Below are 21,877 nucleotides of genomic sequence, written 5' to 3' on the forward strand. Positions count from 1 at the left end.
TAAGAGAGTAGATCTTAAATGTCCTCACAACAAAAAAGAAATACTGGGGCGCTGGGTGGCTCACTCCTTAAGCATCTGCCTTCGGCTCAGGTCATGATGCCAGGGTCCTGGGATGGAGGCCCACATTGGGATCCCTGCTCAGCAGGAAGCCGCTTCTCCCTCTCCCACTCCCCCTGCTTGTGTTCCCTCTCTCACTGTGTCTCTCTTTGTCAAATAAATAAAATCTTAAAAAAAAAAAAAATAGTAAGTATGTGATGGGTCAGCGGGATTAGTTAACCTTGTGGTGGTAGTCATGCTACAATACAGAAATGTGTCAAAACTACACACTGTACATCTTAAACTTCTACAATGTTTATGTCAATTATATCTCAATAAAGCTAAGGAAAGAATTAAAAAAAAAAACAAAAAGTTTCAGGATGTAACCCAATTGCTACTCACTGGATGAATGATGCCATCTTAATAACAGACATAATTCATGCTATTACATAGTTGTTAATAATATTATAAGGGTGAATGGAAAATAACTCAGTGTATATGCTTTATTACATAAAAAGTGAATATTCAGTAATTCACAAGATAGGCTTTAATTTTTATAGATAAAAATGTATAAGAAATTCAGCAATTATGCAAAATGCTTTTGTCAAACATCTGATCATCTTCTATAATTTGTCCTAATTTACTTCAAAATCATGTTATTAATAACTACTCTGTTCATACGTCTATTTGTTTAGATTTTTTTTATTTGTTTGAGAAAGAGTGAGCAAGAGAGAGAGAGAGAGAGAGAGAAGGAGCAGGGGGAGGGGCAGAGGGAGAAGCAGACTCCCCGCTGAGCAGGGATTCCCTATGCCAGGCTCGATCCCGGAACTCCAGGATCATGACCTGAACCTAAGCCAGACGCATAACTGACTGAGCCACCCAGGTGCCCCATACATCTATTTTTAAAGATTTATACAGAAAGGAAGAATAATGGCAAAAGTAGTAATAGTAGTAGCATAAATACTAACAAAAATCGCTTCATGTGTGGAATATCCCACGTGTCAGGCACACTAGGCTTTAAATGCATTATCTCATTTAATGTTCACAGTGATAATACTAGGCAGGTACTCCTATCATACCTATGTCAGAGAGAAGGAGACTGAGGATGAAAAGAAGTTACACAGTCGGAATTTAAATCGCAGTGCGTCCAAAGATCACCACAATGAGCAGGGCATGCAAAGATAATGATTTCTAACAAACATCCCACTGAGTCCTGCCTCTATGGCATTGGACAAGACACTGGAACTTTTTGTTTCTCAGATATTTTTTTCTTCCTTTCTAAAATGAGGGCAGAAAAGAAAGTAAATACAGAGGTGCTCTATAGAGGTGGCTTAGTTTGTAACTTGAATTTATGTGGGGTTATTAATAGTAAAATAACAACGCATAGCACGGCCAACACTTTTGCCTTAAAGGAGTGGGCATGACTGAACTAAGGAATCCACCAGCATGGAAAAAGCCTAACAGATACGATCTAGGTCATGTAAGGGCCCCGGGGTTAAAGTCAGTAATCAGGAAATGCAGTGGTCCTGGCAGATACTTAAGTGGGGCCTGGAGCATCAGATTCAGAGAGTCAGCAGAGCAAAACTAGAGCATGGGATGGGCAGAGGAACTGGATAACCCTGGCCCTTCTGCCCAGTGAGACGTTATCTGGCTCCCAAGCACCAGCTGTAGCCAGGATGAGATCAGAGAGCATGGGTGGATATGGCCTTGCATTTGAGGCATGTGGGCACAGTGAACAGGATATGTCTAGAATTGTAGCCTCTACAAATAGATCTAAGAAGAAAATGTGCTTAAAAGAGTTGAGAAATGCAATCCAAGCACACTCCTGCCTCGGGATATTGCATTCGCTGGTCTCTGCTAAATTCTTCTTCCCCAGAAAGTCACTGTCTCAGATGCCCACCTTCCAGGATGCAGCTCTGAGTCCACCATAGCACTAGTCACTTTAAATCTCTCCGCTTCCCCTGACATGTATTTTCTTCATACTTATCACTATCTCGTTTATTTTTCACACCACCATGTATCTGTTTATTGACTATCTCTCCACAAAAATAAACATCCTTAAGAAAATAATCTTGCCTTTGTTGTCGCCTGCCGCATCAATGCCTAGATCCATGTCTGGGATACAGTAGGAACTCAGTAAATATTTGTTTAATTAATATATAATAAATTTGGGGGCGCCTGGGTGGCTCAGTCGTTAAGCATCTGCCTTCGGCTCAGGTCATGATCCCAGGGTCCTGGGATCGAGTCCCGCATCGGGCTCCCTGCTCAGCGGGAAGCCTGCTTCTCCCTCTCCCACTCCCCCTGCTTGTGTTCCTGCTCTCGCTATCTCTCTGTCAAATAAATAAAATAAAAAAAAATATATATATATATAATAAATTTCAAAGCAACACTGTCCAAATGCCATTTTTCACTTCCTGGAGTTTTAAGTTTTGTGTGCTCCTACATGCTCTATTATATAAATTAAGACTTGGCTAAATTCGTAAATAATAATAAATATAATCAAAGTTAGTGGCCCTGAAACTTGGGAATTAATTCAAGCATAAATACTGCTCAAAATGCAGAACTTGAATGTTTTGATAGTTTAATAGAACACTGACAAAGCAAACTACAAGATATGCTCTATTTCACAAAGAAAGAGAGCCTTTGGCACATCTCAGAAAGACCAGAGTTATTGGTTAATCACTGAAACCCATAATCTTCTTGGACTGTTTTGTTTAGTTTTGTTTTGTTTCTGGTTAAAAATAAAAAGGTTTTAACGTTAGGACATCTACAGAACAACTGATATGTACCAAATATATAATCAAAATCCATCCTTACAGAAAAATATTAAGAATTAATTTTTAAAATCTTATCTTTCATATATAATTCTTAATTTTAGGTCTTCAGTTCAAAACCTGAATAAAAACACTTTATTATTATGTTTTAAGATTTTATTTATTTATTTGTCAGAGAGAGAGCACAGCAGGGGGAGCGGCAGGCAAAGGGAGAAGCAGACTCCCCGCTGAGCAGGGAGCCCCATGCAGGGCTTGTTCCCAGATTCCTGGGATCCTGACCTGAGGCAAAGGCAGACGCTTAACCGACTCAGCCACTCAGGCATCCCAATAAAAACATTTTAAAAGCAAGATATAGAATGAAAAGATGAGAAATTGACACATATGTAGATTAAATGATGTTTTCTTCCAACTATAAAACTAATTGACACAAGATTCTGGAATCATGAAAACTGGATTTTAAGTCAAAATAGGCATTCCCTAGTTAGAAAATTATCTAGTATCTAACTTTGAAAATGAAAAACAGTACCATTTAAAACAAAAGTAGTTCTGTTTGCTTGTTTTATGTGATGTCATAAAGAGAAAGGAGAGAATTCCCACTATAATTAAGCATTTGACTATAATTAAATTATATATAATGTGCCCACTTCTCAGAACATGAGTAAGTCCTATGATATTTTGTGAACATCTGAATTAAGCTTCTTGGTTTCTAACTCCAAATTTTAGGGTCAACTATAGTACATTTCAAAAAAATAAATTGGAGAAATTACTGAAGAAAAATCTGTAAGGAAAACATGAGAAAGGGTTCAGCCCAACAAGCTCTAACAGTGAGGATATAAAAAAAGGACAGTAATTGAAAGAGTATTATAACTAACTCACTTATGGACCTATAGAAAAATAAAACTGAATATAAAACTTAAAATGATTTCAGGGGCTTAGTCAGTTAGGCATCCGGCTTGTGGTTCAGATCAGGTGGTGATCTCAGGATGGTGAGACTGAGCCCCTGGACCTGGACCAGATATGCACTCAGTTGGGGTCTGCTTGGGATTCTCTCTCTCCCTCTCCCTCTGCCCTTCCTCTGCTCTCTCTCTCTACCTCTCTCTCAAATGAATAAATGAATCTTTAAAAAAACATAATGATTTCAAATAAAATTATTTGTAAAAGAGCATTACAAATAACTGGGGAAGAAAGGACTATATAGTTTGGGGATAAGTAACAGGCAGGGTAGGGGAAAAAACTAGAATCTTTTTTGTACTACAACTACATATGACCTATAGATGATTTGAAGGTGACACTATCAAACTACATTCCTCTTCATGGAAACATCTGGGTTCTATGAGCTGCTTGGAAACATTTCATTTCCAAAAGCAACTAAGAGCACCCTTTGTTAATTTAACTAAAAATTAACAATGTATCTATTTCACTAAATGTTATTCCATTTTCAAATAACTACTTTAAATAAACAAAAAATACTAATTTATGAAGAGTAACATAAAATTGATTGATTAAAGAACAGACCATCTCGTTTGGCAACTTAAAAAAAAATCTATGTACGTATCTCTTGGTTGTGGATTTATAATAGGCTTTCTTCTAACAAAGCAGTACCAGGTTTCTATGCTGGATACAAATATAATGATAGTTCATGTTAATACTTCCAAATACTTCACTATCTTATACAGAATCACTTGCCTGAAAAACCAATATAAAGTAGTAACAAGGGGAATAAAACACCAGAAAAACTAGAAGAGAATCTTCGGAAAGGAAAAGACCTCTAATTCTTTTTTTTTTTTTAATTTTATTTTATTATGTTATGTTAATCACCACACATTACATCATTAGTTTTTGATGTAGTGTTCCATGATTCATTGTTTGCGTGTCACACCCAGTGCTCCATTTAATACATGCCCTCTTTAATACCCATCACCTGGCTAACCCATCCCCCCACCCCCCTCCCCTCTGGAACCCTCAGTTTGTTTCTCAGAGTCCACAGTCTCTCATGGTTCGTCTCCCCAATTCTAAATGTAATAGGGATAATAATAGAGACAAAGATCATCAATGCTTTTGACTATAAAATATTGCAAATAATTCTGCACGTAAAATGAATTACTAAAGTAAGACCGATACAGAGACTTAAGTTACATTTTTTTACAAACATGGCAAAGAGTTAATATGCCCAATAATATAAAGAACATGAACAAATGAAGAAAGACCCTGAGGCAAAGGACATGTAAAGATAATTCATGTAACAGGAATAATGACTTGCAAAAAAACATTAGGGAGAAATTATACTTTAGTAATTAAATAAATTCATATTAAAATAATAAAGAGGCAGTGTTTTGCCTATTACATCAAGAAAACCCAGATGATTATTTTCAAACTGACAAAGGGAAAAAAAGAAACTAATATCCTCCAACATTAATAGTGACATTATCAACACATACATCCTTTCTGGAATGCAATTTGGCAGTATGTTTCAAAAGTCATAAAAACATTCATATCCTTTGACCTAGTGATGCCACTTCCATGTATTGATCCTAGGAGACATAATGCAAAATACAGCAAAAAATGTCTCCATTAAAATGTTCTTCTAAGCTTTGTATTTGAAATAGTGAGAGAAATGGGGGAAAAACAAAAATGGCTAACATAGGAAAATAAACACATCTAGTCAATGAAATACTGGACAGCCATTAAAGACAATGATCATAACGAGGCAAGATGGGAAAGTGTATTTATGCTAAAATGTTAACTGACAAGGTACTGAGCAGCAAACTCACCAGAGAGTATAAAGGACCAAAAATTTTACTCAAGTCAGAACAGTGGGTTGTTTTCAGGTAACAGGATTATTAGTGACTTTTTATTCCAATCTAAATTTTCTATAATGAGATTATACTACTTTTTCACTTTAAAATAGAAGAATAAAAAGGGTAGAGAAAAGTGAAAAGAGTATCACTTGACCACTGTATTAGAACAGTGCATAGAAAAAACTACTTTAGATTCATGTTTTCTTCAAATCACCCTGTTCTAACCCAAGCTAACTTTTCTTACTCTGGCACTTGTCAGACACACCCAAGTGGGATGTTCCACATTTCTGTGTCTTTCTGGGCTCTACCTGGACTATCCCTGGGGCTCAGTATTGAATTTGGCAGGGCTATAATTATATAAATTTAAAATACTAACACATAAACTGCATATTTCTGAACACTAATCATGCCCACCCTTCATTTTTTTTTCAGATAATTAAATGATAGAAAATGATTAATTGCCCCTTTAAAGGACTTAGCAACCCTTTGGCACCAGTTACATCAATTAACTGCCGTACCATTCCGGATCTAATATTGCATATTCTCTAGCACCTGTAACAATATGTACAAGAGCCTTTTATCAACAAGGGTCAGTGTTATGTATGGATCACCATGTTACCTTACCTGAGAGTTCTCAGTATGCTTTCTGTAATGACGAATTCAAGTTCAATGTTCTTATCTAGAGCACTATAAGCCATGACTGCAGTGTGGTGGGCTTGAGGGATGGACTATTAAATCTTTCTGGGGTGAAAATGTGTGGCTGTTTTACATAGCTCCTGCCCTATCATAATATTCCTATAGCCATCAAGATTTAGATCTTTAATTACAAAGGAACCTGATTTTCACCTTGGTTACTGATAGAGACGGTACCTATAATCACAATAAAAAGCCAAAACTTGAAAAATGAGACTTTGCAAGAGGTGAGTGTCCTCAGGCTCTAGTGGATTAATTGGCTCAAAGTAGACCTTCCACTTTTCCACTTTGTTACAGGGGGCTGAAAATGTCATGAAGCATAAACACTCCCATCCCTGCCATGAATCCTCTTGGTAAGGAGATAAATAAATCTGTTTTAACAGAAATGGAAACATCCTTTATTATTTTTTTAATTGAGAAATTTTCTGAGAAGGGGGTGGGAGACACAGTTCATGGTCTTAAGCAAACACCACTTTATTATATACCAAACACCCTAGCATCAGGTATATACTATCCCCTGCCCCTAACTGCGTGCTTTGCATCTTTTTTAAAGCTACAAGTACTGTTTAATATACCAACTGATTGTATTTCTAAACAACTGCCTTTAAAAACACTTATCCCTCAGAAACCTGTTTTTGCTGATTTTGATTTTGTAACATATTGACAAAGAGTCTCAGAACTGATTAAAACAAACAAAAAACTACCTTAACTGTTGCTACCTACTTTCTAAAGCATATTTAAAACAAAGCAACTTCTTTCTATAACTATAGTAATAATGCAAAAAAAAAAAAAAATTCTACCTGCAAAATGCAAAGCCTGCAACTAAAAATATCAGAACCTGTGGTGCTCCCTGTGGGAGGTGATAGAGACTTAAGATATGAAAGGAAAAGAGAAAGGCATTTGGGAACAATTATCTCAGGTTCTGTGACCAAAAGTGAGGCTGGTTGAGAGAAAGGGAGGCTACGTTTCCAAGAACTGTTATAAAGTAGTTCAGCTTTTATCCCTCCCCCTTCCCCTGACTATTCTATTATGGCTCTATAAAAATATTAAACTGAACCTTTAACCCTTGCGTGGATCTGGGAGAGGGTGTGGAGGCTAAGGTGTAGGTTTAGGATTGTCTGGACTACTCTGCCTCTCATACCCACTGAATTGTCAGGGGTGAGTCTGGAGGTCTTCATCCGCCCCACATTTCTTTCAATGACTTCTAACAGGTTTTCTGATACATGCTTGTCAACATTAATTACAGGTGACACTGGCTTGGCTTCATCGCTGACAAAATTCAAGAGCACTATAATAAAGCAAAAGGACAATAAGAAAGATGCTAAGAGGAGGCTAGGGAAGTAAAGCTTTTGCATCCCCAGGATTTCCTTCAGGCCTCCCTCCTGCCCATTTTAGCCAACTCAACGAAGACACATTTGCTCTGCTCTGCATATGGAGCTTTAAGACATCAGAACTATCCGGTAGGCTTAGAAAGGCCTCATCTACACATGCTGTCCCATTAAGAGCATCCCCATTCACTGTCACAGCATCCTATTTGGATGTTAAAGTATATAATCTCACTACTGAGCCCTTTCTTTCAGCCACACTGCTACTCCTTAATCCTTCTCTGGGATCTCTGCAGTAGAAATGGCTGAAATACAAACAAAAACCCTTTGGAAAATAACAGAAAAGACTGCTGACGAAATGAGAGGAGATGTGGTGGAACCAACAGTCTTCCATTTGCTTCCTTCCTTGACTTCAATACAAGTGTCCCCCCTCTACATTACGCAGGGACAAAGTAAAGAGTATGCATATTTGTCATGAGACAAAAAGCAGAGATTCGGCTATCAGTTCATTTTCCTTGAGGATGTATTTCTGAGACACAGTATCTTTCACTTACATCTGGCAGGTACATTCTTTCCTACTAAGATCAATGGGTGTTGTCAGTACGTAAATGGTCTAGCTTTATTTTATTACATCTGAAACCTTAAAAATACCAAATGACATTACCGACTGATTAGGTAGGCTAGTGTTGTCCAATGCAGCTTTGTGCAGCAATGGTAATGTCTGTGCTGTTCTGACTCACACCAACTACATGGGGATACTGACCACCCGAAATACAGCTAGTACAACTAAGTTTATAATTATATTTAATTTTAATTAAGTAATAAGGAGACTCGGAATCTTATGTGTATACACACACACACACACACACACATACACATGATAAAGATCTATGTCCTTTACTTTCCCTTGGATTTTTTTTGAAGATTTATTTATTTTAGAGAGAGAAAGAGAGAGAGCATGTGAGCAGGGGGAGGGACAGAGGAAGAGAGAAAATCTCAAGCAGACTCCCTGATGAATGCAGAATCCCACCACAGGGCTCAATCCCCGACCCTGAGATCATGACCTGAGCCAAAATCAAGAGTTGGACGCTCAACAGATGGAGCTCCCCCAGTGCCTCTCCCTTGAATTTTGATGAGAAAAGGCAGTAGATTCCTCATCAAAGCAGATACTGTCTGATGTAGAACCTTCCTCCAACTCAGAACCAGCAAAGCATTGGCAAGGACCCCATTTCTGTCAGTATAAGAGGGACAGTGTTAACTACAGAAAACAATGGCCTAGAGTTCAGGAGACCAAGGTTGAAGGGCAAGCTGGGACAGTGGAGTCTCTTCAGCTCTTGGGGTCTTAGTTTCCTCAGCAAAACAACATGAGATTCAATCTAATGAACTTACTAGCACCTTTGGAAAATTTCCCATTCACTCTCCGAGAAATGGCTATCCCTATGACAAAGAGGCCGATGTGGCTTACTATATAGACAGAAATCTGGAGACACAAAAACATAGTGGAGTTTGTCCTCTGGTATCTAAATAATCAAAAAAGAGAAAGAGTCTTATGCTTAAAATATCTAAAAGATAATTTATTTCCCCTTTACCTATAAGTAGTACTATGTTCATACAGGCTTATAGATGCAAGCTTGTATCTATTTCATTACTTTTCTCAATTCTAATTGCAAAAAGAAACATTACTACTAAAAAACCCTCCTACATTAATGTACATCTTTTCTTCTAAATCATGAAGACCATTTTGAAAAATTTACACAATCAGAAATGGTAACAGGCCTTTTAAATATACTTGTTAAACACTGTTAATCACATTTATGTTACTTTTACATATATATATATAGGTATGAACAACACTCACTAAGTGACTAGTTTGGCATACCCCATTAAGGGCTCTATCATTTTAAAAATGCTTTGAAACAAAATATCAGTCAGAATGAGGCTAAGAAGATGCAAATTTTAAAAATTTCTCATAGAAACTAACCATCTGTACAATAATCCATTGTCTGCTCTACCAAGGTGATTTATTAAGGATAATGAAGCATATGATTTAATAGCTGCTGCAAATCCTTTTTCAAGTAGGATGGGTATAAATAATACAAAAAGATGGTCCAATAATAGCCAAATCCTAACCTAAGAACTATTCTATATGCTAGGTCACAGGAAATTACATGAGCTCAATTAACTGTGGAGCTAAGTGACGTGTGGCTAGGTACCTAAGGCTCTAGCCACTCTCTCTTAGTCTAGTAGTGGTTATTATTACTATTTAGTGAGTCTGTAAGTTCCACTATCATGATGGAATTTGAGTAGCTTTTTTCCACATGACAACACAAAGCTCTCCAATAGGAAATGGACTTTATGTAGCACACATTTCTCAAAATCTTAAGAATCTCGATCTCTATTTGTCAGTGCAAATTGTACCTGGCAGCGTTTTGCTCATTTGTATATTCCCATAGTACCTTGCATTTAGCGGAATTTAATGTGTGGCACTTTAAAGAATGAATACAAAAATGGGAGAGCGGGTGGGTAGTAAAATGAGGTCTCTAAAATCCTTGCAAAAAAAAAAATGCAATTCTGTGTCCTTGTGAGAAGCGGTTCTAACATTTGCCAACACTTATGCTTTTAACTTTTGATGGCCAATTGACAAAAGGTTATTTCCTTTGGTGGCAAAGGTTTCTACAGGCCAGCTTCCTATAAAACATGAGAAAACCCCAAGAAATCATACACACTGTCTGAATGAAAAAAGCCAAACATGAGCTCCTATTTGCAAACTGACACATTCCTCTCCTCATTAACTCTGTTAATAGTCAAGTCTTGCAGAGAATTTATGAAATCAGTGAGGCAAACTTCTGATGACAGGAAGTAAAAGGCCTCATACCTGCCAACTGTTTGGCATGAAGAGATTGCTGGAGTGTTCCTTACAGATATGGCATAGCTGTTCATCGATAGGCTGACACAGCCAGTCCTGTCCCCATGCCACCCAGCAAGTCCGTCTAAAATAAGAGTCCATGTTACAGATCCTCGTGTTTAAAGGACACTGGGCTGTGGAGGATTTCCACAGCTCCACAGAATCAAGGGGCCTATGTGTGAGACATACGTCACCTTCTAAAAACTGTATGCTTCACCAGGCACATTCACCACCAGCATATTTCCACACTGCACTTCCTACCACTCTCGCTCCTGTGAGCCTGGCTTGCCAGAACTGAGATCAATTTTATTAGATACCATTAGTCTCTGTTAGGGCGGTCATTTGAATAACAACAGATTGGCAAGTATAAAACTAAGGCACCTGTTGTACATTTGGCAGCCTGGATGAGGCCCTTTAAAATGAAAACAAATACAAGCTCTAATCATGCCAGGCAATGGCTTTTGGTTCAATAATGACCATGTGTCAGAATTAAGTGCATCTGGGAATTCCTACCCCAGCCAGATGTAAAGGCAGATTTGTCTTGTCTAGTGACATATGAGTAGATACACACAGTATACTCAGATTTGGCTTTGTCATGGTTTGGTAGAGAACTAGGTAAGTGAAACTTAGCTCAAGTAAAATAAAAATTAATTACTAAAGAGCAACTGATATTATCATAAATTGTAGAGTTAAATATTAAGCATATGGGTTATAAGATTTGGGCCACGAATTAATCTATCTCTGATTTTTCTGCTCACACTTGATTCGTTCATGGAATACTTTACAACAATGTGCCAATATCAGGACTACACTGAGCAAGGCCATGGGCTAGGTACTAGAGATCCCACTGGGAACAAGACATGGGTTTCAGCTTCAAAGAATTTGTAATCCATCAGACCATAAATAAGCAATTGCAATGCATTATGATACATGTTACGTGTCAAATTTATTCAGTGCTTGTTTAGTGCATAAAGGGTATTCAGTCTTGGGAGAACGGGAGTCTTCCTGGAAGAGTTGTCAGCCAAGATAAGACCTGAAGGAAGAGGTGACTCAGGCAAAAATGGAAGGGGAAGGGACTTTACACCTGGAAGAGAGAAGACATGCTCAGAATTACAGAGAGAAGAGTCAGAGTAGTGCATCTTGGAAACAGCAAATACTTTCATGTTGCTGGAATGCACATTCATTGAGGGTGGGACAAAGGGAACAGAGAAAATGAATGTAAGAATGGCAAGGTGGTAAGAGACAAGGCAGAGGGAAAGATACCAGAGGCCAGGTGACTTCTGCTGCATATTTCAAGCCATATTTCAAGGAAATGTGGAACCATAGGAATATTTGGAGGAGAAACAGAGATTTGAGTTTCTTAAAGATCACACTGGCTACAGAGCATAGAAGCAACTATAGTGTGATCCCAACTAAACACAGAAAGGCTGCAAACCAGGCAAAAGATGATGGGGACCTTGCCAACAGATGTCAGCTAAAATATCAGAAGATAGTGAATAATTCGGTTGAAAGGAAGTTAATATTAATTTTAGCATACTTGAGACAACAAGTTATTTAGAGAAAACAGATTTTAAGTGACAAATTTTAAATCAAAATTTAAATTATGGATTTCCTAATTTTTTCGGTAAAACTAAATCAGATCAAGTTGAGTCTAGATAACAGTAAAATCAGACTCAAATGCATTTAGGCAATCATTTCTTTGGTAGTGCCTGAATATGCATAACAACAATTATTTAACTTGTCATTCTTAATTTGTAACTGTTACCATCAAAACACATTTATTAAGATTGTAACTGGGGGAGAGCCTTGACTACACATTACCCAAAGAGGATAGGATACCCCTCTCCAGGCTTCTTGGAGGCTGTGTTTATAGATAAACTCATAGGAAAACATGGCTAGACAAGACAGTGTATGATTGTGAGAAGCATTTAGAAGCCTGGGCAAAGAAGACTTAACAGTTGATATTCTGTAAGAGCCATAAAAGACCAGAGCATTTTCCATGTAACTTTATGTACCATGTCTGATTTAAAACTTCAGGGTGCCTTGTTGCCAGAGAAAAAAAAAATTTCCAAATCATCAAACAAATGTAAATCCTGTACTGTATTATTTATAAAATCATAATTAATCAGAAATAGGCCTCGGAAGCCTCACAAAAAAAGAAAAAAGGTAAACCTTCACAAAATAGATTAAATGGAGAAAAACTTATCAAATCATCCATCTGTTATTGATAATGAAATTAACAGGTAAGCAGTAGAAATAGAGTATTTTAGAAGAGACATTATAATTGACTACATTTCCCAGATACAACTGTGTAGGGCAGGCTGCCAATAAATAGAATGCATATATATCAGTCACTTGGCATAATTTCATTTCTTTGATGGGAGGCTGCTCCTCAGATAATCCTGCTGGATCCATATTTCTCTTTATAAAAATGCTTTGATTCCTTACCTGTTGGGCAGTTTTGAAAATGCCAGCCTTTGTGATTTTTAAAAACTATTCTCGGTGGAAATATTTTGTTTAACCACTTCTGCTCCAGAGCTCAGGCCATTGTGTCACTGGCCTGAAAAGCATATAATTTTGGAGTTGAAAGGCAACTGCCACAAAAAGGCCGTCTAATCCAAACAACTTAAGTATAAAGAAAAAAAAAAAAATCAATGCCTAGAGTCCAAACCAGAGAAAGGAGCAGAAGAGACTCATCGGAAATGATGGAGGGACAACCTACATTAACACCTAAGATTCTTCCTGAATTTGGGTCAAGAAAGCGCCATATTGGTTTTATTTGCCTGGTATATGTGAAATAAATTTTTTAAAAATCCTGTCAGACACGAGCATATATTGAGGGTTAAGACGGGAACAGGTGAGAGTTGGGACTGTAAGATCACTTGACTTAAACCCTTGGCTTTAAGTTCCTTCTTTACTATTTCTAGCTGTGCAACCTTGGGCAAGTCACTTAACCTTTCGATTAATCAGTTTCCTCCTAAATAAACTGGTGATAATAAAAGCATCAAACTTATACACAATTACTTCAGAGATTAAATATGGTACTGAAGAAAAAGTGCTATGCTGAATGCCTGGCACAGAGTAAGTACTCAGCAAATTCTAGCAATCACTCGTATGAATTGACACACATCAACCACTGCTACTGTACTTTCAAAATCACAAAAATTAACAGAAATTTGGTTTTTACCTATCTCGGTGTCATGAGCATCATAAGAGGTTTCAAATGAACATTATTCTTTACATTCGTGGTTTCAATTAAATTCAACTCAAACTAAATTCAAAGAAAAGGGCACAGTACTTCAGCTGAGAATTAGAAAATGAGAGAATAATTAGAAGGATTTCAAGGGATGCAAGTTAGGACAGCTGGTAGAGAAAGGGGATTCCAGAGACAGTTACTGCCAAAACCCGACGGGGCTCTGAACGCTGTAGGTGGATGAGCATCTGGAGTTGTGTGAGGGAGGCTGCGGGCCAAGCAGGTTAGGGTTCAACTGCAAAGTGCTTGGACTGCTGTATTGAGGATTTGGCACTTGAGCATGCAGACTTGAGAAGGTTGGCATTTCAGAAATGAAAGTTTCTAGGAAGAATGGAGAGAAGTGTGAGCACACAGAGATCGCCTAGGCAGCTATGAATTGTGTGCTGAGCGTGTCAACAACATGGGAAAGGGAGCAGTGGAAAGGGAGTGATAAGGTTAAAAGAGATTACAGGAATCAAACCTGCAAAATTGAATAGGGACAAGAATGAAAGGAAGGGAGGAGATAAAGGTGACGCCCAAGTTTCTAGTGCAGGGATAAATCAGATGATGAGGCACCAAGAAAACAAAAGTCGATGTGAGTAGGATGGAAGATAATGTTTTAGGTTTATGAAATGCAGAGTGTGGGATACAGGAGAGACTTCTATTTCTCAACCATCTAACAAGCAGATAAAAAATCAGGTCTGGAACTCCATTAAGATGTTAGGAAATTTATTTTGAAGGTCATCTATGCAGAAATTATTGCTTCTGTGAGAGGTGGTTAGGAATATAACAGAAGACGGGATAAATGGCGACCTGAAGAGGGCCACAGAGAAAATGACAATAAAAGTGTTTAGGATGAAGATGGAGAGACAGAGGCCAAAACATCAGACAAAGAGGAAACAATGTTGATGAAAAAAGTGCCAAAGAAAGAACTCAGAGAGAATGACTACCATTTATAGGATGTTTCCAATGGAAGATGTTTCACAAAATTTATTCCTCTAAAAATACTAAAATTCCCTCCCTTTTCCCCCCAGGAAAAAAGTGAAAATCATTCCTTGGTCATTAAGTGGATTCAAAATATTTAAGTCATTTCCAATAGACTACTATCATTCCTAACTAGCCAAACAATCTTGATAGATCCATTTAAAATAAGATATAAAACCATGTACCTAGGGACACCTGGGTGGCTCAGTCGGTTAAGCATCTGCCTTCGGCTCAGGTCATGATCCCAGGGTCCTGGGATCGAGTCCCACATCGGGCTCCCTGCTCCGCGGGGAGCCTGCTTCTCCCTCAGCCTCTGTCTCTCTCTCTCTCTGTCTCTCATGAATAAATAAATAAAATCTTTAAAAAAAAAAAAAAAAACATGTACCTAAAAAACATACTGAACTGTTTCAAACAGAAACATGAAAACTGGTAGACACATTATTTTGTTTCTCTCTTAAAATTGTTTAGTAATATTTCAATTAAGTTACTATAGCAAGTAGTTTGAATTGTTTTACAGAGAGGCCAAGGTCTACTTGCTCAGTAAACCATTAGTGCACACGATCAAGAAGTCCTTTCAGTTGGGATAGAACATGAGGAAGGGGGAATGGAAGAAAAAATTATTTTAAACTTTGAAAACAAATGTCTTTTTGACCTATAATGGAACACTGGATCAGCATTTGATGTGTCTAGTCTAATTTTTCTCTGTGAAATTGTACTGGCAGATCTTAGGGAGAGACAGAAGGCAGTAAATTCCTATCCTCCATCAATACATTTGACCTCAGAACAAACCCCACAACTGGCTACAGGCACCCACCATCCATCATTGCTCTTGAAACCTGATCTTTCAGGGAAGGACAGCTGCACTGGGCAAAGAGCTAAGGAGCTTTCTAAGATGCACTACCATTAAAGAAAAAAAAGGCAATTCTTTTGGTTCACTATTTTAATTAAGTGCTTTTCTAAACATTTCTTCCCCCAGACCACAGCTCCACATCAAATATCAAGAATCTATTAATACATTTTTGACTTTTAAGCAAAATGCTCTCTTTGTATATTTTAGGTAAAATCATTTCTAGCTTTTGCTTTAAAAGCTTTCTGAGATTGTGTCCCATGACATACTGATGGATACAGACTTCAATACACATGCTGGAAAAAAACTGTACTTCCAGCATCTGTAGTAATGGTAGCAAGTACACAACAGTGCAAATTGAACAAACATACACAAAACATCCATAACCAACAAGTCCTAATTTTTAAGTCAGGTAGCAATAATTTATAGCAGATAGCCAAAGACAACAGAATTCTATCCGAGAAACTAGCATTAATGAATATAACATGTTCCTTACATACTCTTACATCCACGATTTTTTTTATGAAAAATAAGACAAATTCTTATTATCTAATTGGATCTTCATTATATCTATGGTTATCTTCTCCACTTTATAAATGATGAAACTGAGACTCGAAATGTTATGTAACTTCCCCCAAGATTCCACGAATAAGCGACAAAACTAATGTATAAATTCAGTTCTGCTTGCATCAAATTTATGTTCTTTTCACTGCAGCAAAAGGAGAAGAAAGAAAAGAAGAGAAGGGAGGGAGGCAGGGAAGGAGGGAAGGGGGAAGGGAGTGACGGAGGAAGGAAGGAAGGAAGGAAGGAAGTCAAGATTTTACAATCTTTAGCATTACCTTTATATACATTACGTACTAGCAGGATTAAATAGGATTAAATAAGAACTAATTTTCAGGGCATCTGGGTGGCTCAGACGGTTAAGTGTCTGCCTTCAGCTCAGGTCATAATCCCAGGGTCCTGGGATCGAGTCCCACGTGGGGCTCCCTGCTCAGTGGGGAGCCTGCTTCTCCCTCTGCCTGCTGCTCACTCTGCTTGTGCTCTCTCTCTCTCAAATAAATAAACAAAATCTTTAAAAAAAAAAAGAACTAATTTTCAATTATTTATAAAATCAGTACTAACACAAATTTTTTTGTTAAAAAAAGGAGTTGATTTACTGAAGCTTAAAACAGAAGTGTCTTATGACTTGTGACCCAATGATTACGATGATCATTTTATATATTTCAAAGTACAATATCTCCTAATCCCAAAACAGTACTGAGAAGTGCTATTCTCTCTTTGTAATTCACAATCTCAATTTAGTTAGCTACTGCTGCATTGAGGAATATAGCCCAAAGGCTGTTAAAAAAGACAATTAAGAATTTATAAATTCAATCAATTTCATGAAACTGACAAGAGTTACAGAGCTTAAATCCAGTAAATAACAATGTGGTGAAGGTCACAACGCTCCTGACATTGTTTTCTGAATGTCAAAGTTAAACAGGGTTTCTGGTCAGTGAAAATCCAAAGGCTTTGGAGAAAGCCTAGCCTCAGATGGTTGCTTTCGCTTTGTATATTGTAATATATGCTGAAGGAGCCGAAGAAGAGCCTGCCACCTAAGAGCAGTCATTTGCAAAGGAAAGCGAGGCTTGCTTGCTGCAGGTGGGGAGTAAGGATCATCTAAGTTGTCTCAATATTACTTATCTACAGTACACCTGATCTGCTGGCTTACAGACAAAATTAGTTGTCTTAGCTTTCCAAATTGTCAATTCTTTCATTTACTGATCTATGACACATAGGAATTTGATTTGAGGGACAGTAAGGATTGAAAAGTGAATAAAAAGTTCAGTTTTGCTCTATTTTTTTGTAATTTTTAAAAAAGCTATAGACAAACTGACAAGTATTGACATGATCCAATTAAATATATATCAGCATCAAATAGAAAATAATGAACAGAAAAATACCGAATGGATTATCTGGAGAGGGAGAAGGCAGGACATTACAGGCACGATTTTAGTCATTTTTTCCCCCGACACGTTGTTTTGAGAACATGGCAATATATGTGGTCATAATACTTAAATTACTTTAATGCCGAAGTCTTAAAAATATTTGATGACTAAAATGTTAAAAGAAGAAAATGCAAACTGACTGTTGATTACATGAAAGCAACTGGGTAATTTATTCAAGGGGAAACGTGGAGCAGAAGACCTAAATGTAATTTTGTGAAATACTTCTTATAAGAATTCTATTTCATTAATGCTTCAGTCTAGCACCACTGTCATGACTTTATTATTTAGGTTGCATTAGGTCAGAGACTGCTGTAACGTATAAGTATTTGCTCTTTGACCTCCCCAAGACTTATGACGCAAAGAAAATGCTGAACTTTTACATCTAAGGCTATAATTTCATATAATGAACAATCAGGAAGCACAAGCCATATATTCTTTCAGCTATCTTTTTTAAGGGCTTAATTGTGAAGAGCTGAAATACATTTTTATTTAAAAAATGGGGGGGGAGTTGGACACTTCAATTGTCAAAATAAATGCAAGCCAAGCATGAAATTTTTAAAAGTGTTATCAACTACTAATTAGAAGCAAATGAGATTATCCATATAGAAAACATATTCCCAAACAATTCCTTTGGTGGAAATGTCACTGTGTTATGAAATTACAGAAGCTTAAACAAGTGATGTTTGTTGGAATAAAATTCACTGACAAATCCCTTCTAAGCAATCTTCTTCCACATTATCAGATTTCTTAGATGATGTGCTATACGGGAATCCTCAATCTTGTAGTGCACAGAGAGAATAACTCCTCTCTTTGCTCTTTCTTGGCAAATCATTAGTAATATAAAAAGAAATGTTTTTAAATACTGACTTTGCTTCAGGCTGCACATTGCCTTTGTGCCATCACTAGTAAGTAGCTTTCCAAAACGAATTTTTCAAAGAAACCAAACAGTACAAAGAAAAGGTAAATAGCTCCATTAAGGCAATAAGGCACCCAGAGTAGGCCTGACTTAAAATATAACTTATTTTCTCACACTAAACTTTTCAACCAAAAACTACTGTCCCTTTAAGGAAATAGGAAAAAAAAACCAATATATTCTTCGAGTACTCTGGAAAACTGAATACTTACATTTGTATATTTAGCACTTCATGTATCTTGTAATGCCAATCCTAAAGGTATATTCTGTGGCCACTAAGTTGAGCACACTATGTCAAAGGTAAAGTTCCTTTGTGAGATAACCAGGAACTTCGGGGGAACTAAAAGGGTACCTATGAGCAAAGGTTAAGTGCATAGATTTAAAGATGTGACTCTAAAAGTTTGAGGCTCTCAGGAACACAAGTTAGAGCACACACATATTCACCTCTCAGACTACCCACAAATACACAGCTGAAACTGAAGAAGAGTAGTTTTAAAGCAAAATCACCTTGAGAAATCCATCTTTCCTGAAATGGCACTTTTCATATGGGATTATGTTAATGAATTCTTATTTATCCATAGCATCTTTTTAAAAATAGAATTGTTTAATGGCTTGATAAATCAAGCTGGGTCTGAAGGAAATCCAATATGCAAATGCCAGTAGTGTGCTCTTTTACCAACAGTCACCCTTGTCAGTTTGAAAAACTGAAAATCAACAAAAGAATAGTGTAAGTATACTTGACCTTATTGCCTAATGTCCATCAAGATAGCCACGGCTGGTCGATTTCAAATTTGTGAAACTGACACTTAAAAATGTATAGTGCGTCTTCAGTCCAGGTCCCTCAAATGCTGACTAAACGAGTCAGAGACTCAGATTCTCCTTCCATACTAACTTGCACAGCACCTTACAAAGCGAATTTAATCACACCATCAATCTACGACTACACTTTCCTTAAAGTAATTCTGCTTCATTTATCTTTTAACCCTATATTATGCAAATAACATCCTTATCAGTCCAATAAAAAAAAGTTATTAATGTTCCTCCTTGTTTATCCTTGACATACACTGAGAATCTGGGATCACATATGAATTTACACAAATACTTCTTTTGTTTCACATTTTATATGAAAAAATCACCTTACACCATCATAGTTTCAGAGAAGCTCTGTAAATAATGTTCTTGAAAAACTCTTCAATCAATGTCCGTGGCTAACACTAGAGCATGAGTTAATAGGTTAAAAACAAACAAAAACTTAGGGGACTGCCTACTTTTTTTTTTTTTTAATGTCTCTCTAGGAAGGGTTTGCATCTGCCATACAAGGGTATCTCCTGGATATAAGAACAGTAATACAGGCCCCTAGTGGCTCAGCGGACAGCAGCAGATGAGGGGATTCCGATTCTCAGTTTTCCACTTGGAGATATTCTGGCTTTACATGAATGTCATTATTAAAAGGCAAATCAAGTCATTGTATTTAATACTTTAATCAGTTTTACTTTCATAGTTATCTACCAAAATACATATATATTAAAATAGATCACCACATTTCATTACTTTAATAACTACCACTGCACTGGTCCAGGAAGAATTTGTGTTACATAATCTCCACAATAAAATATTTAACATCCACCTCTTTACATGTCATTACAAAAAAGTGATATATTACTCAAATATATTAAGATATATTTGAAAGGCAATTTTCCTCTTTGAATTTCATTCTTATTATACTTAGGATACTGAGGGCTTTAAGAACAGATAATTTCTAAGTAAAGTGCTAACTATTTTAAATGAAATACTGATACAAACTGAAGGCCACTTTTAAAATAGTAGAAATCGACATGTATTTCCCAACAACAGCCAGTGATAAAACTCACATTGGAGTGCACCTATTTTTAAAAGATGTACAATTAATAACACCCCTTAATCCTCATCCTCTTGCTGTCTTTCTTTTACAAAAGAAAATTCCAGGCAGGCACATTTACAGCTTTTAGCAATTTTTAACTGGACACAATCTGACAGCTGAATTCATGAAACTGACCAGCTTGTCAATTTCACACTTTGAAAGTACAATAATAGCTGATAGCATGAGGGTGAATTTTAAAAATCTGTCACAGAATTGCTAGCTCCATTGAAAAGCAAAGTACAGTACATAATTACGGGAGGTGGGAGGTAGGGAAATTTTCCTTCTATGTCCATTTAGGATGTCTATTTCAAGAATTCGGACATCTAGCATTGAAAATTTATTCTCTTTGCTAAGTCAATAAAATAATATCTATCTGTGGCATATAACAGAATTTGCTTTCAAAATAAGTATAATATCTACTAAGCATTGTCCTGGATATCATCATATTACCAACATAACATAATCTTTAGGTAGGTATCATCTAAATCTTCTTTTAAATCAGTATATTTCAAGTCCTGGTACATCACCTTGGTTTTATTCAAGTTGAGTAGTGGGTGTGTACACTTTCATACAGACAGAATAGCCAAAATAGTCAAAAGTATGAACGGTTGGACTAACTCCCCATATTCGTGTTATTACAGGATGGTTGGAAAGTACACATCAAAGGGAAAGGTCCATGTCTGTAGCTCTGGAAGTCCAACAGCAAATCTATCTCAAGTCACAGGCAGTTACTAGTCTCTAAGAGGCTCAAAATGAGTGTGCTAAGCTCTGTTAAGTCACTGCCACTGTGTCTATAGGCATCTATAAGAAGAAAAAAAAAACTTTAAGAGAAAATACAAGAAGAGTGAACCCTCGGGAATCTTCTTGGGTGCTTAAGGCACAAACTGTAGCTTGGTCTTGGGGGAGCACTCTAAGAATTTTAGAAAACAGAGACATTAGGCAAGTCGTGTACTGGGAGGCGATCTGGAAACAATACAAGTAGATGTGATAGTCCCGGTTTTGGAGAATTGAACTACTATTCAGAACCCTAGAACACCCAATTAGTGAAAGCCAAGCTCACACTTTAGTGTTCAAGAATTTTTTTTTAAGCATAAGAAAACTGACTTCATTTGTTAATGCTTCTAAATGAAAATCAACCTCATAAACAATCCAAGTTTTCTACATGCCTACATAAAAGCTACAATAAATCGACGGAAAAGCCAAGAAGCTTTGGTTTGTTGTGGCTTTCTTTTTAAATTGTTTCCTACAACTTGGATTTTTCATTATAAATTCTGCTTTCTCTTCCCTACGGAAGGAGTAAGAATAGCAGATTCCCGTAGCAGAACTAGGATCTTTGATTCTGCCATAGAAAGGTCTCCAAAACAATCCCCCTCCTCTATGGCAGCCGTGTAGACTTTGATTCCTGCTATTTCTCCTTCCCCCCACTAGTTCGGAGGAAAGAAAGAAAAAGAATTCGCCCCCTCACCATAACCAGCCCTCCTT

The 21,877-nt window shown here is 37.0% G+C and overlaps 1 protein-coding gene across 43 annotated transcripts in view; it reads right to left on the bottom strand.

Moving 5' to 3' along the window:
- The window catches only part of PTPRD (protein tyrosine phosphatase receptor type D), a 2,297,676-nt gene that overhangs the window by 503,127 nt on the left and 1,772,672 nt on the right, over nt 1–21,877 (bottom strand). The window lies entirely within an intron of this gene.

This window comes from Halichoerus grypus, chromosome 14 (genome assembly GCF_964656455.1).
Source record: "Halichoerus grypus chromosome 14, mHalGry1.hap1.1, whole genome shotgun sequence".
In the NCBI taxonomy this organism is placed as follows: Eukaryota; Metazoa; Chordata; class Mammalia; order Carnivora; family Phocidae; genus Halichoerus; species Halichoerus grypus.